The sequence below is a fragment of the Pararge aegeria genome, chromosome 7, assembly GCF_905163445.1.
Source record: "Pararge aegeria chromosome 7, ilParAegt1.1, whole genome shotgun sequence".
In the NCBI taxonomy this organism is placed as follows: Eukaryota; Metazoa; Arthropoda; class Insecta; order Lepidoptera; family Nymphalidae; genus Pararge; species Pararge aegeria.
The window spans coordinates 15,142,441-15,157,420 of record NC_053186.1 but is presented as its reverse complement, the minus strand read 5'-3'; the positions used below and the strand labels follow the sequence as shown (position 1 = coordinate 15,157,420).

The following is a 14,980-nucleotide window of genomic DNA, read 5'->3' as shown; positions in this document are numbered from 1 at the left end:
ACCTCTCTGGAGAAGCGGTGAACATTGTGGTTTTTAGTTGGGGGTCCCAGGTTCGATTCCCTGCAGGGGCAATTTTGTAATTTATTATTTCTTAATTTACTCTGGTCTGATCTGTTAGGAGGTGCCGGCCGTGACCTGTTAACACCCTCTATACAACGACGCGACATGCCGCGATTTAGCGTTCCGGTACGATGTCGCGTAGACACCGGTTAGGATTTAGGCGTCTGGGTTTAACATGCATAACTGCCATACTCCTTAACAGATAAGCCCGCGACCATCTTAGACTGCATCCTCACTTACCAAGTTACCACCAGGGATTGTATTTAAGATTTATTTATTTATTGATTGTTGTTAAGAGCTAACTTTTAGTAGAATAAAAAAAAAACTACCTTACAAACTGTTGGTAGAGGCACTAGCAACAAATATACTTGACGTATCAAAATTCAAAATTCATTTATTTCAAGTAGGCCTAATTAATAAGCACTTATGAAACGTCAAGTCTGTTTGTAGTAACTCTACCACCGGTTCGGAAGGCAGATTCCACTGAGAAGAGCCGGCAAGAAACTCAGCAGATTGCTCTTTTCCAACATCATTTTAAAGTTTAACAATCTTTAGAATTTTTCTGTTTTGTGAGAGATGAAAGCGGAGAATCAAAAGTGCTTATAGAGTAGGAATGAGTTTTTGAATTTGAATTTTTACTGTGTTATAAAAGAATGGTACTTTATATGATGACCAATTAGATGACACATCTTAATTTATTATGTGGATCAATTAATTTGTATGAGAGTTCGTACTTTATCCTCTTCGCTACCATGATTGGTACATTACTAATTGTATCTCTTTGCCGCGCCGACTATAAAGATTTTCTAATGACTATAAAGATGCGACATTTTCAAATGCAATGACACAAAGAAATTGTAAAGTATGTATTTGCTATTTATAAGTAACTATAGACATTAGCATATGCTTATTGAAGTTATACCTACTTATTTATTTTGTTTATTTATTCACACGCAACTCCATAGATAGAGAAATAAGAAAAGAAACACAGAGATAAAAGTAGAATACGAAAGGCGACCAAATCGCTTTGTAGCAATCTCTTTCAGTCAATCGTAGGGGACTAGGACACCATGAGCGAATAACAGGTAGTGTCAAATTGTTGATAATTATTTTTAAAATCACTATACGAGAAATACTAAAAGAAGATTATTTTTATAATCATATTTACGAAACACGGGACTCAAAAGTTTGAAAACTAAGTAATTTTTGCTTTTTTTTTAATTGTTTTAAAAATGTTGGGGACAAGTTTTAGATCTTACGTGCGTACCTACGTAAGTACACACACGAGTTTTCTTTTGTGTATTTAGTACTCCCCACATTCAATGATTGATGTTAAATGCTTCTGAAATTAGCTATCTTTGAGTTAGCGGCTGCACGTGTATCAAAACACTGTAGCGTCAAAATGAAATGTACCTAATTTACCATGTCTTAAAGGTAAAATTCGTCTTAACTTCTTAATTTAGCGCTTCTAGCGGAACATTTGTAAAGTAAAATCTTAGTAATAGCTACAGAAAGCTACAAGAGTTGTTCCAACTTTGAAATAAGGAGCATTAAATATTACTTATTTATTTTACTAAAATTAAACCTTTCTGCAATCCCACGTTGTGGTACGTGAGGATGCAGTCTAGGATGGTAGCGGGCTAACCTGTTACGAGTATAGCCGTTATGTTAAACCCTAATACGTTTGAACGCGACATCGTACTGGAATCGCTTAATGGCTTGGCGGCACGTATTTGGATGATGACTAGCCATACCCGACAAAAATAAGAAATTATAAATTACAGCCCTGGCGGGGATCGTACCCGGGACCTCGTGCATATAAGACAACAATGTCTACCACTTCACCAGGCAGGAAGTAAAGGAGGCTATTTTATTAAAGAAATAACTCATTTTGATAACGTTCATAGATAGCTATTACCGAGCGATTGAGACCAATTAATGTATACCTATTTGTATATACCTATATATAACCTTTATATACCTGAATACCAAAAACGGCTCTAACGATTTAATGAAATGTAGTCCAATCCGAGGGCGATAAATAGATCTAGATAGGTTCTAGGTCGTATTATCTGTGTTTTCAGGCAATTAAAAACTGCTACAATTTCAATAGAATACGAAGGTAAATCCTGCCACCATCTCATCACTACGTTTATAACAGCTCGGGAAATCGGGCAGTTCCGAAACCAGAACACCCCGGTTCGAGTTAAGATTATTAATGTTTTCCCTTTTTGCTCGCTATTTTTTTTTTATCTTACGAAAAGGATCTTTGTCATCGAGGTTTCTACATTTTTTTAGCAAACGTAAGAAAACTAGATCACAACAATAATTATGCTCTGGAATAACAAGACGTAACACAATGACCTATTTGGGTACACAACAAAAGATACAGTCCATGTATCTCCGCAGGCGATACTAAATTTGGCAAGTAGGTATATGGGACAACCGTGGCTGAAAGCACTAAAAATTAAGACGACCGAGAAGTTTCCATTACACGGTTTACTTTACGTTCTTACATTTTGCCTCTTTCATGCCGACAACGAAACTTCGATTAGTACCTATGCTCTAGTTTTCTTAATTAATTTATCATTATCAGTATAAGCCCACGGATAGATACGTATAAGAAGGTTGAGGCCGTGGTCTGCCAATCCGTAGTTGGCCAGCTTGGTGTACAAGCTGGCCAACTACGGATTGGCAGACCATACACGTGTTCTCAAACGTTATTGAGTGAGTACTCAGTAACATTTGGGAACACCCATATACATGAGAGTTCAGGTATATGGGTTTCCTCACAATGCTTTCCTTCACCGTTAGAGGTGCGTGCCGGGATCGAAGTTCGAACTCGGTCTCTCCGAAAGAGAGGCTAGAGACCTAACCAGGTTATCACTGCTATCAGTTGTGGGAATTGAATCCACGGCCTTTGGCTCAGAAAGCATGGTCGCTGCCCACTGCGCCAGCCGGCACTCTGTTATGTATACTAAACGTGACTAAGTCAAAAGCTTTGCTTACAGAATAAAAAAAAATACGCTAATAGAAATGCTATAAGTTGAGATATTATACCTTTGGATGACTTGAAGTATTTTGAGAAGTCTGTTGAAGAGCAATATTACGAACGCAATGGTAGGGGGCGGCAGCAAAACTGCACGAGGTTTCCGTGCCAATAAAGTTGATCGTGCCAACAGCCTAGTTACTCAGTTCGTATCTAGGTAATCTAGGTTTCAAAAATCTAGGTTATCATTTTATTTGACTATATATAGTTCGATACCAAAACTCCTTTTGAAAGGTATAGGTTACATAGCTTCTTGAAGTGGGCTAAACAGGTCCGTTGCACGTCTGTACATTTCGGCAAAGTGAATGGCTCCCAGCCAAAACAGATCGATTTTATAAGTCCAATGCACTCAAATTATAATGATTTTCTAAAAAAAAGCACACGATCACAAAAAGTGTGGAAGGGAACGACCTCGATTTGTTTTTAGCATTTTTAGGGATGTCGACATTTTGTTAAATAGAGATTCTCTATAAAAAAAAATATTATTACCTTCCTAATACAGGGCACATGTTTTCTTTCAGAATAAGAAGGGTTGCCGAAGTCCACCACACTGGCAGAGTGCGAATTGATAAACTTCAAACGCCTTTGAAAATATTCCGGATAACTCTCAAGCGTGCAGGTTTCCTCGCGATATTAACTTTCACATTTAAAGTAAGTGATTCGTTTTTCATTTATGCAATTAATATTAATTGTATAAATTAAAAACGACCAAGATAGGAAGGCCTGAACCCCAATCACTAGGCTATCCTAAATATTATTATCATTAAATAGAGGAGTACCAGTGGCGTGCATAGAGGGTATGCAGGTGATATAAAATGAAGAAAACCTCAAGTACGAGTCATAAAAAACTTAAGGATAGGCATTGTAAGAGTTATAAAAAGCCTACCTTAAGTATTTATAACTCGTACTGGAGGATTTTCTTCATTTTATATCATCTGCATACCTTGTGCATTCCCGCGATGCACGCCACTGACGTGTACCCTAATTTTTTTTTCACTTGCCGACTTTTATTAACTAGAAGGGTTCCTTGATGGCTACGGAACTCTCAAAAGTAGTAACTATAGTCAAATTCAAATACCAATCATTTTAATTCAAATAGGGACATAGATGGCACTGTTGATGCGTCCATTGTATACATCATCATCAACAATTCATTACCGGCCCACTACAAAGCACAGGTCTCCTCCTACAATGAGAAGGAGTTAAGGGCGTAGTCCACCAGGCTGGCCCAGTGCGGATTGGTGGACACCGCAAATCTTTGAGAACATTATGTAGAACTCTCAGGCATGCAAGTTTCCTCACGATGTTTCCCAAGCAAGTGATGTTTTAATTACTTAAAACGCACAGAACTTAGAAAAAACGAAGCGGAAAAAGGGAAGTGAGAAGCGGTGATAGCGCATTGCGTTCGAGGTCGACTTCACTTTCGGGAGGCCGAGTTCGAATCCCAGCTCGCACCTCTAACTTTAAATTTCATACAAAATGTGTAAATAGTAGTGAGATGATGGCGATAAAAACATTCGTAAACTTAATACTATCTATACTTAAAATACTATATATACTCAAAACTATCAAGGGTTCCAGGCAAGGTGTTAAAAATAGCATAGAATTGCCAACCCTATGGAATACAGGGTGGATTGAATCCAGTCTTAATTTAGATTGCCAATTTAGTCTTTGTTTGGGTTAACCGATGACCAATGGAGTTAATTAAAAGCGCAGTTTAAATTGCTCCCAAGTTAAATATAGACTTGCAGCTGTTTCAGTTTGAGGGATTTGGTTGGTTACCAGTTTTTTAACCGGTTCGCTCTTTACAAACTAACGGAACTGATTTTATAACAGCGTATTTCGCTGAAATCTTTTGATCTAAAATCAGTGTTGTCTTATTATACTAGCTGTTGAGAGTTTCGACACCCAAAAATGACTACTAGAGCTAATGAGCGTATAGGGAATAGTAGCAGCAGTAGTTTTTTTATGACGGAGCTCGCCCTGGAAAGTACTGCCGCAATCCTTCCAGGTGTAATTTTGTTGCCGTATGTTATCAGATTAGAATAAACACACAGTGAGACACACGGATACACACACAAACACTGTCATACACAGTCATACAAACACACACACGCACCCACACACACACACACACACACACGCACAAACATACGATAAACAACACATTTTGTCATTATTGCTCCAATAGAATTTGTATGCTTGTGAGCTTATTGTTTTTTTTTACTACTAAGTTACTTTTATTTATCATATTGTATTTAACCTGGAAGGAAGTGATTTCCACGACACAGGGAATCCTAGTGTGGAATTCACAGACTTTATCTGTATTCTTTGGATTACTTTTCATGTGTTTGTTTGAAATAAATAAATAAAATACAATAAGATAAATAGAGATAGCTTAATAATAATAAGAAAAAAAAACAAAAGGTTAGTTTCAATTCTGTTAATAATGACAACATATGATTGTCTTTGTGTGTGTGTATGACTGTGTTTGTGTGTATGTGTATGTTTGTGTGCGTGTGTGTGTGTGTGTATGATTGTGTTTGTATGTGTGAATACTATCAGGCAGATGAACACGGGGTGACACTTTTTAGCACGCTTTCCTTGTGGGCCCTGCGTAATGTTGCTCTGTTTATAGGCGTTTATATCTGGTTTTCCACTTAATATCTTATCCATCAATTACTTGTTACAATTTAAAAAAATAATGTAGGCTATTGGGGCGTCTATTCGTTATCGTTTCGTTGCTAATTAAGTTATGCAGCAACAATTTACTTGGAAGGGTCCAATGTTATCACACATGTCGCCTTTCACTACTCTTGCGCAACGGTAACCCACTAAAAGCCAGTTTCGTGTTATGCCCTTTGACGGTTAAATAACTGAGGTAGTATCTTGACCTATTAGACGAAATTATTACACATCTTTTTAAATTAAATGTGACCCTATCGGTTCTTAAATGTTAACTACATATTTGAAATAATAAAAATAATTATCAAATAATGGTGTAGCATTTATGTACCCGCGTTAGAAGTTATACTCCTTTGGCGTAACGAGATAAAAATTTAAAATCTTTTCAAAAATGTCATATTTTGCCTACGTTTAAAGAAGAAGGTATTTGATACATTGAATGTTTTATAATAACGCAATATCAGTTCGTTATTTAGTTAGTTAAATAAAGTTTATTTAAATATCACAAAAAAAATCTATATAATTAAAGAAATGGACATAATAAACATAATTAAATTTGGAATACTATTTATTAGACTCATCACTCATTATTTGACAACCAACATTAATATTTGAGATTGAATTGAATCACCGAAATGAGCCCGCAGACTTTGACAATTGACAATTGTGTACACTGTCAAACCTTATAGCGTGGTAGGGTGTCGGTTTTTTGTGACGGTGTGCGAGTGCATCGTAACAATTTACTCTCATCATTTTTCCCTATCGCGCCCAAAGAAGAACTTCAAACAATTGCTTGGTTACGTATAACAACAAAAAGTTTAAGGCGAGAATAAATAGTAGTATGGCGACTTGCCATATATGTGGAGAACAGTGGAGGCTGGGACTTAAGAGTGCTTGCCAAATAAAACAAAGTATATGCGTAAACTTATAGACCTGTATTTTATTGTAGTTAAAAAGCACGTATTATTATTATTTTCAACTGATTTATAATTTCCCAATCTTATGGCGTATCGGCAAACACTTTTTCTCACTTCGCGCATAGGTTAAACCGAGCCAGTACCGCTGCGTATTATTTCCATTACTGCATAGTTACATATGGTGACTACAATAGTTCAACGTAAAGGTTACGCTTTATGTAAAAGCATTTAAGATATATATCTCAATTTTTAACCGGGTTTTCTTTGGGAGTTATGCAAGTTATTTTATGAACATGCGTGTGTTAGGAAATAGGGAATTATAGCACTTTATCTATGATAAACCCGATGATTATATTAAATATATCAACAAATCATAGTTTGTGTACTCATTGATAGTGTATTGAAAATAGAATAATGGCCTTTAGTAGACTGTCAAAGAAAAATATAGGATCTATGGCGGGAGACGCGAGTTTGACAAGATAGATTGGCGGGTAAGAAAAGTTAGCACGGCACGGGTTGGCATTTAGATCAATAAATTGAGAAAAGGAGATTTTAAGTAAAGTATTGTGGATAGAACGTTACAAATTGGGAATAGATGATTTATAATGGAAACGATATACTTAACGAAATGTTGTTGTGGCGGACCAAGAGTCGTATATACTGGTGATCTTGGGAGTCTTGTTTTAATTGATTGAATAAAAGACCAACGGTAGAGTTTCTTGCAAGTGGTCTTCTCTGCCGAAGACAGCATTCCGTACTGGTAGTAGAGTCATTTGAAGGTAACAAGTAATATGAATTATAGAGAAGCTTAATATACAGTATAAGAGTCAGTCCAGTTGTTTTATTTCACTCCTTGGGAAGTCAGGTTTATAGAGTACAGACCCACAACACTGCTCTAAAGCAGGTTTGTGGGCTTTAAAGATGTCTTTTATAAAATGAATACTTTAATAGTAAGGAAGAATAGTAGTCATTAGAATAAATAATTACTGCTAAGAAACTAGGTATTTAGCTTCAATAATACTGTTAATTAATGAAAGATTTAGGTATTGAAGTGAATATCTGAATACCTTGGCCTTCCATTCTTTATATTTGTTTAGCACGTGCATAGCCAATTGGCACTGTTCCATCGTGGTGGAGTACGGCGTAAATCCTTCTCATTCTGAGAGGAGCCCCGAGTCCTGGGAGTGGACTCTGGAAACGAGACCAGTACCTACCAAGTACCAACAAGGTTAAACCCAATCAAAAGTGGAAAAGCGGATAAATTCTTCGCTATACTACTTATTCATACGTTTAAATAACCGTTCAACAAAATCAATTGTTTCAATAGTTACAATTTGAATTTCGTTAACAATTGAATTTAAAACAATGAGTTATTGTTCCGAAATAATAATCAAACACATATTGACACGAATATTGTATACTTTGACTAAACAAGGTGATATGGAAAACGCGAAAATATTTATTCAAGGGAAAACTTCTTTAGCCGCGTTGGCGTTGAGCTATTCTTGACGGGGGAAAACTTAGGAGTACGCAACATAGAAGACCTCCACCGAATACCACATAGGGGCACAATTTTAGTTCAATCTCGGGATAGTATTGTTTGCTGATGATACAGAACTGATGTTTAAAATTAAACGACGTGAAACAAATCTTGACTTTGTAAACAAATATCTCGCTGAAGTAGTACAATGGTTTAAAGCCAATAATTTAGCTCTGATTAAAAAACATTTGAATTTAAGCTGAAACTATTATGTATGTAAGTCCTTTATTTTTCTAATATTGTTTTTTTGGGTTATAGTAAAAAGTTGGGGGTAAACAGTTCGTAGATTGAGCAAGTCGATTTCTTAATTTAGGTATATCGATGAAAATTTGACTGCCGATTGGCGCAGTGGGCAGCGACCGTGACAGAATCCAAGGCCGTGGGTTCGATTCCCACAACTGGACAATATTTGTGTGATGAACATGAATGTTTTCAGTGTCTGGGTGTTTACCTATATATTATAAGTATTTATGTATATTATTTATAAAAAAAAAATTCATCAGTTATCTTAGTACCCATAACACAAGCTACGCTTACTTTGGGACTAGATGGCGATGTGTGTTCTGTCGTAGTATATTTATTAATAAAAATTTGAAAATTAAAATTATAAAATACATGTGTCAGGATTTATTACAATTTCTATAGCAAAGGGGTTAAATAGGTAATCTCGGGTTTCCTATGGGCTGATGTAATACAACGGAGACCGGACAGCAGTGCCCTCTATGCTACTTTTACCATTTAGGTATTGCGATAACCAACCCATCTGCCAGCGTATTGATTATGGTTAAACCGTCCCATTGGGAGAGCTCTTTAGTGCACCATAGGAATGTTAAAGGCTATTGATGATGATTGACAAGAAGGCAGCAGGTCATAAAAAGTCGGGCAACGGGATGGCGATGGAACGCGGTGGGTCGCAGATGAAAGTTTGTATGGAACAAAGTTGCGGGGGATTGCTAGTCAGTGCATATACAGTTGACCTTCGTTAATCCGACAAATTTTTTGCAGAGCAGTTTCGAACTAATGAATTTGTCGGATTATAGACCCCATTAATCCGGACTTTTTTTACAAAACACCTTGTAACGCGATAAATTGCAAAGATTCTACATAGTTTATATATATATTCTGAAGAACAAATCATATCTCACTAAATAAAAATAAAATACTCAATAATATTCAAGGATTCTTACAAGACGCCAATAAAAAAGACTTGTTATTATGGAAATAGCAATTAAAAGAATATACGTCATAACCAAAACAAAATACAACACTTGAACAATCTCGAATTACGTTAAAGTTTATCTTTCAACTTGTTATCTTAACAATCAAGAGATAAAATGGAATCGTTGTCAGGTCCCTCGCGAGTTGTTAAGCACAATCATACAATACATACTGATAACATATTATTTGCTAATCGTTTCTGTTAATATTACAAATCAAAGAACACCCTGTATCTTTATTAACTGTATAAGATTTGCGCACGTTTTCGAGTATCGAATGATTCGATATCGATATTATTATTTTTTTATTAATCAACGTTTAAAAACAAACCTTTTTTAACCACCGGCGCAAAGTCGACGGGGTGTTATAAGTTTTACGTGACTGTGTGTGAGTGTGCTCGTGTGTGTGCGTATGTGTGTGTGTCAAATTTAAAATTTAAGATGCCCACCACCACGATATGGCGAATAACATTATTTCTTTGAACCCTCTACATATGGGAATCAATGACAGTGCTTTTTAAATTTAAAATTTTTGATAGTATTCTTAATACCAGCCCGGAGTTATGAAATTGGCGGAGTCAGCCCTCACGCCTCCGGTACCGGTTATTATCACTAGCTTGATTATGGTCGTTTTAGAGCCCACCAAAGCGTGGTGGGTCTATGCTCTATAAACCTCTGTCCTATGAAAGTGAGAAGGCATGTGCTCAGAAGTGGGGCGTTAAAACGTTGAGGATTTTTAACATCTTCAATTTAAATATTCCATACGGTCCCGAAATGTAGGACCCGAGAAGAATGTGAATTGGCACAAACTCTTTAGAAAAACGTTTAATTAACTTTGGTCTGACACTATTTTGAGGACGGGCGACGTCAATGTAAATGTTTTTTACGTTACTTGATATTATTAAACATCGAAATATATTTTTAGCCATTTGAATAATTAGCCACATGGGTGAGAAGTTTTATTCAATAACAAGCATAAGATGCTGATAAAAGCTATTCCGTCATTAAAATTAATAATTATTAATAATATTGTTAGATTAAAACAAATTTCTTATTTAAAATTCAACAAATAAAAACTAATTACACAAAAGCACTTAATAATTTACGAGTAATTTACGTAACTATTCATATAATACGATATTCTTACAATTGTATGCAGTTTTATTTTTGAAAGGTAGAACTACTTAATTATTTTTTTAAGTAATTAACGTAACTAGTATTCTCCATTCCACAAAGTGTAAGTTTTTTCTAGCGAGTTTAATAGACCACAATTCAGATATCATGCTTCGTAGATGTTATTAATAATAACAATTAATTCACCTTTCAAACAAAGTAAACAAGATCTAAATCGGTTCAACTGTTCGGCCGCTAAGATGCCACACACATACACACATACACACGTACGCACAAACACACGTCAAACTTATTCTATCATTTGTTGTTAAAGCGGTAAAATTTTAAGTCTCTTCCTATAGTTTATGGGATCGGTACAGCCGACTGGCAGAAGGACAGACGGCCGGACGTAAGGAATGACGGAATGCGAAGTCTTAGTAATATCGTCCCGTTGGTTATATATGTATACGTACGTTGGTACATTTTGGTAGGTATATGCATATATATCATATATACATAACACCTCTAGGCTTAAAACATCCAACCATGGACGATTGCGCAAGTGCTCCCGTGTCCAGGCTACGAGTAGGAACATCGCTGGGTTTCAGTAGGTATTCAAGCCGCCTTTCATCCGTGACTTTCCAACATACCCCTCCGGAAACGGCGCAGTTTTGAGTGCCCTGTTTCTGCATCTACGCATTGCCCAGCGCCGAAATTAAAGGCTGATCACTTCCAACCATCCTATGGTTAGTAATAGATAATATTTAATTATTCTTATGCTGTGTTTTAAGACAATCAAAGGTAATTTTCATTAGATCATCATATATCAACCCATTACCGGCTAAGGCCGTCGTCCACCACGCTGGCCCAGTGCGGTTTGGTGGGCTTCACACACCTTTGAAAACATTATGGAGAACTCTCAGGCATGCAGGTTTCATAACGACGTTTTCGTTTCGTTGGGCTATCACCGCTTAATTTTCATTAGTTACTTACACGTAATTTTAGTTATATATAATGTATAATAATAGAACAATTTTGCAAGCGGTTATGTGCCGTGTTTTTGCTGCTAGGCAGGTATTTCTTAAACCTGTTCTCGCATTATTAACACGAAATCCTGTTATTTAAATTATAACATAACATAACAGAATGATCTTGTTTATTTATTTATTCAAACTATCGAAATTATTATAAAGCCGGTGAATTACTATTACAGCCGGACTATATTTAGTGGAATGTGTTTTGACTTAGAATAATAGTGTTATTATTAAACGTACCTATGTAAATTTTATATACGTATGTATATAGGTATATTTTATATACACTAGGCCCCAAGTCTGCTATTACAATAATAATTGTGCCTGAGTAGTCGACCAATGACATAAATATGTAATAAAAAAAAAATTCAGGCCCTATACAATTTTAAAGTAAAAACATCTGTTGTTGGTAACATTTACCGGTCAGCCCAGTGGGCAGTGACCCTGCTTTCCGCGTCCAAGGCCGTGGGTTCGATTCCCACAACTGGAAAAACTGTTTGTGTGATGAACGTGAATGTTGTTTTCCAGTGTTTGGGTGTTTATCTTTATAAGTATTTATGTGTATTATATTCATAAAAGTATTCATCGGCTATCTTAGTACCCATAATACAAGCTTCTCTTACTTTGGGGCTAGATAGCGATGTGTGTATTGTCGTAGTATATTTATTATTATTATTTATTTGGCAAATCTGTATCGTATAGAAGCCTATTCGACGCGACAAGTGAAGTTGTTTTTACTTCTCGTTCAGTGACTATAAGTTTTTCCACAGTAAATAGGTAATTTTAGAAAAAGGCATTCTCTGCTGGTTGTAAACAAACTTCTTTTACGTTGTTGCACAAATTATTTATTCAGTATATTATAAGATTTTAATATTTTTATATCAACCAACTAGACAAAAAAGGTGCAAAAGCGCTTGGGACCCTGGAGACGGACCTAGGACACTTTCCTTTAATGCCGACAACACGGAAACATCCAGTGGTATCTTTAAAACCTATACTAACGCGGAATTTGTCTCGGGCAAAAGCTAAAAGCTAGCTAAGCTGAAATATAAGTATGGATGGAGAACTAGTACTACACTTTTGAAACATCAAGCCTGTCTGTTTATATAGGCTCTTCCTCCGGTTCGGATAGCAGATTCTACCGAGAAGAAGCCGGTCAAAAACCTAATAAGAAATTGTTGGCAGTTGCTCTTATCCAAAATCTACATATTTAGATTTGAACTGCATTCGGATTGCATGAAGATGTAGTAGCAACAAAAGCTCCGCAAGCGCAACGATGCAAAATTTTCCGTTAGCGTGATAATCATTTATAATTGCAAGAAATAAAATTAGACATATCTAGTTAGAGCGTTGAATGGATAAAGAAATAGGTAGGTGTGAAACAAAAATAGTTTGCACATTACGTACCTACAATACAGTTTACCAGCATCTCTGGGATGATGCCAAGATGGCGAGAACGTTGACATCGCACTTCGATATCATAAACATCTTAGATTGGGGGATTCTTGTCCCGAAGGACCTAGATTTGTTCAGTTTTAACTATAGTTAAAACAACACACAAAATCGGCAACAAGTTACTCACTGTTACTGGAACTGGATTGAGCACGACATAACACTAAACTAATGAATAAGGACTTGAACTGCGACTGGGGCAATTCTTTTATAATAGTTTTTACTTCCGGATGTCGTTACGAACGTGCGTTGTTTCGAACAAGTCTATGCGTTTCCTCCAGCTAGGAGCACTGGTGGTACTTTGTACCGCCGGGCATTCGGCCAATCAGCGATCGCCGGAACGGAACCATAGTAAGCAGGAGTGATCTCAATATTACTAGTTGCAAAAATTGGATAACTATGGTTTAAATACTGAACATAGATATTGGGATTTTATCATTATAGCCTCTAACAGCCAACTGCTGGACTAAAGGCTCTCCGGGAGGGTTTCGCCATAATCACGCTGGCAGACGGCTTGGTGATCGCAGTAGATGGTAGTAGTAGCACAGAGGACGCTTGCCCGGTCTCCGATATTGCCGCGGACGTCGTACGAGGCGACTTAGGGAATTAAGTCGCCTCGTACGACGTCTGCGGCAAGAGCAAAATGGATGCATTCCTCGGTAGTCAACCTAAGCTTTCACGAATAGCGTTTAACTGTGTCCGATGGCAAGCGCAACAATTTTATACCAAGAGTAAGGATCATGTCAAACAAAATATGGGAAAGGAAGAAATTTTATCTTGTTTCCCACAGCTTTATCAACTATCCGAGTAATAATAAACTGGGGTAGAGTTATCCTATTCCATGTTGTTGTGGACACGTTAATTTTAACCCAGGGGATTTTTCGGGGGATATAATTTTTGTCTCTTGCAGCACAGCTAGCATGGGCTGGAGACAATTATATCCCAGGGAAAGGACATAAATTTTTCTTTCCCACAGATTCATCAACTATCAGAACATTGGCGTCTAAGTGAAAAATAATATCCAAATAATATATGTGTATTAATAAACGGGGGTAAACTTCTCCTATTCCATGTTCCAGTGATTTAGCAGGTGGGCATGTTAATTATATCCCTTGTCAGGGGATACAATGGGGGGATATAATTTTTATCTCCCGCCCGTGTAGCCCTGCAGCTGTTATTTTGAAGGAATTCCCGGTTTAGTTCCATGCCGGGACAGGCTATACTGATATAGGATTCCTAATAACTATATCAGTTCTCTCAAAAACCGAACTTCAAGTCGGCCAGATAAGATCGAGGCGATCCGAAGAAACGAACGGAAGTAGTTTTTAAGTGTTTATTTAATCGTTCTATATATTCGAGGTTTCAAAGAAATGGGAAATACTAACTAGGATGTTATGACGTAACTAACAAACACTAATTAAGTACAAAATTTATCAGCTGTTTCGCTTTAATTCCTGTATTAAGATATGTTGATAACGATGGTTTATAAAAATAAATAAAATTGAAGTGTCTGTCTGTGATTCTGAGGACAGCTTTTATTATATAACAAAAACGTTAACCAAACACACATTTTAAAACGATTTTTGTCCGTTAAGGCTAAATTACAGGCTAATGAAGCTCCACACCTGCGTTCGGTTTGTCTGTTGATGGCCACAAGGCGGCACTTTAAAGGACGTTTTTCTTGCATGCCCGTTCGATTTATTTATATTGGCTTTCCTTATCATCAGGTGGTCCATCTGCTTGGTCAGTCGAATTAGTCCTCTATCTAAGGCAAACTCGATTTTGTTTTATATAAAGGACTAATTGTGCCGGCACTTGGCAGGCAGGTTAAGGATCATGCAAGGTGTGTCAAAGGCTACTTACTGTCAGATATCACGAACACAGACTTTTCAATTTTATTTATTTCTTTAGAT

The 14,980-nt window shown here is 36.6% G+C and overlaps 1 protein-coding gene across 2 annotated transcripts in view; it reads right to left on the bottom strand.

The window, feature by feature from the left end:
- LOC120624947 (protein goliath) overlaps positions 1-14,980 on the bottom strand; it is a 131,561-nt gene that overhangs the window by 43,592 nt on the left and 72,989 nt on the right. The window lies entirely within an intron of this gene.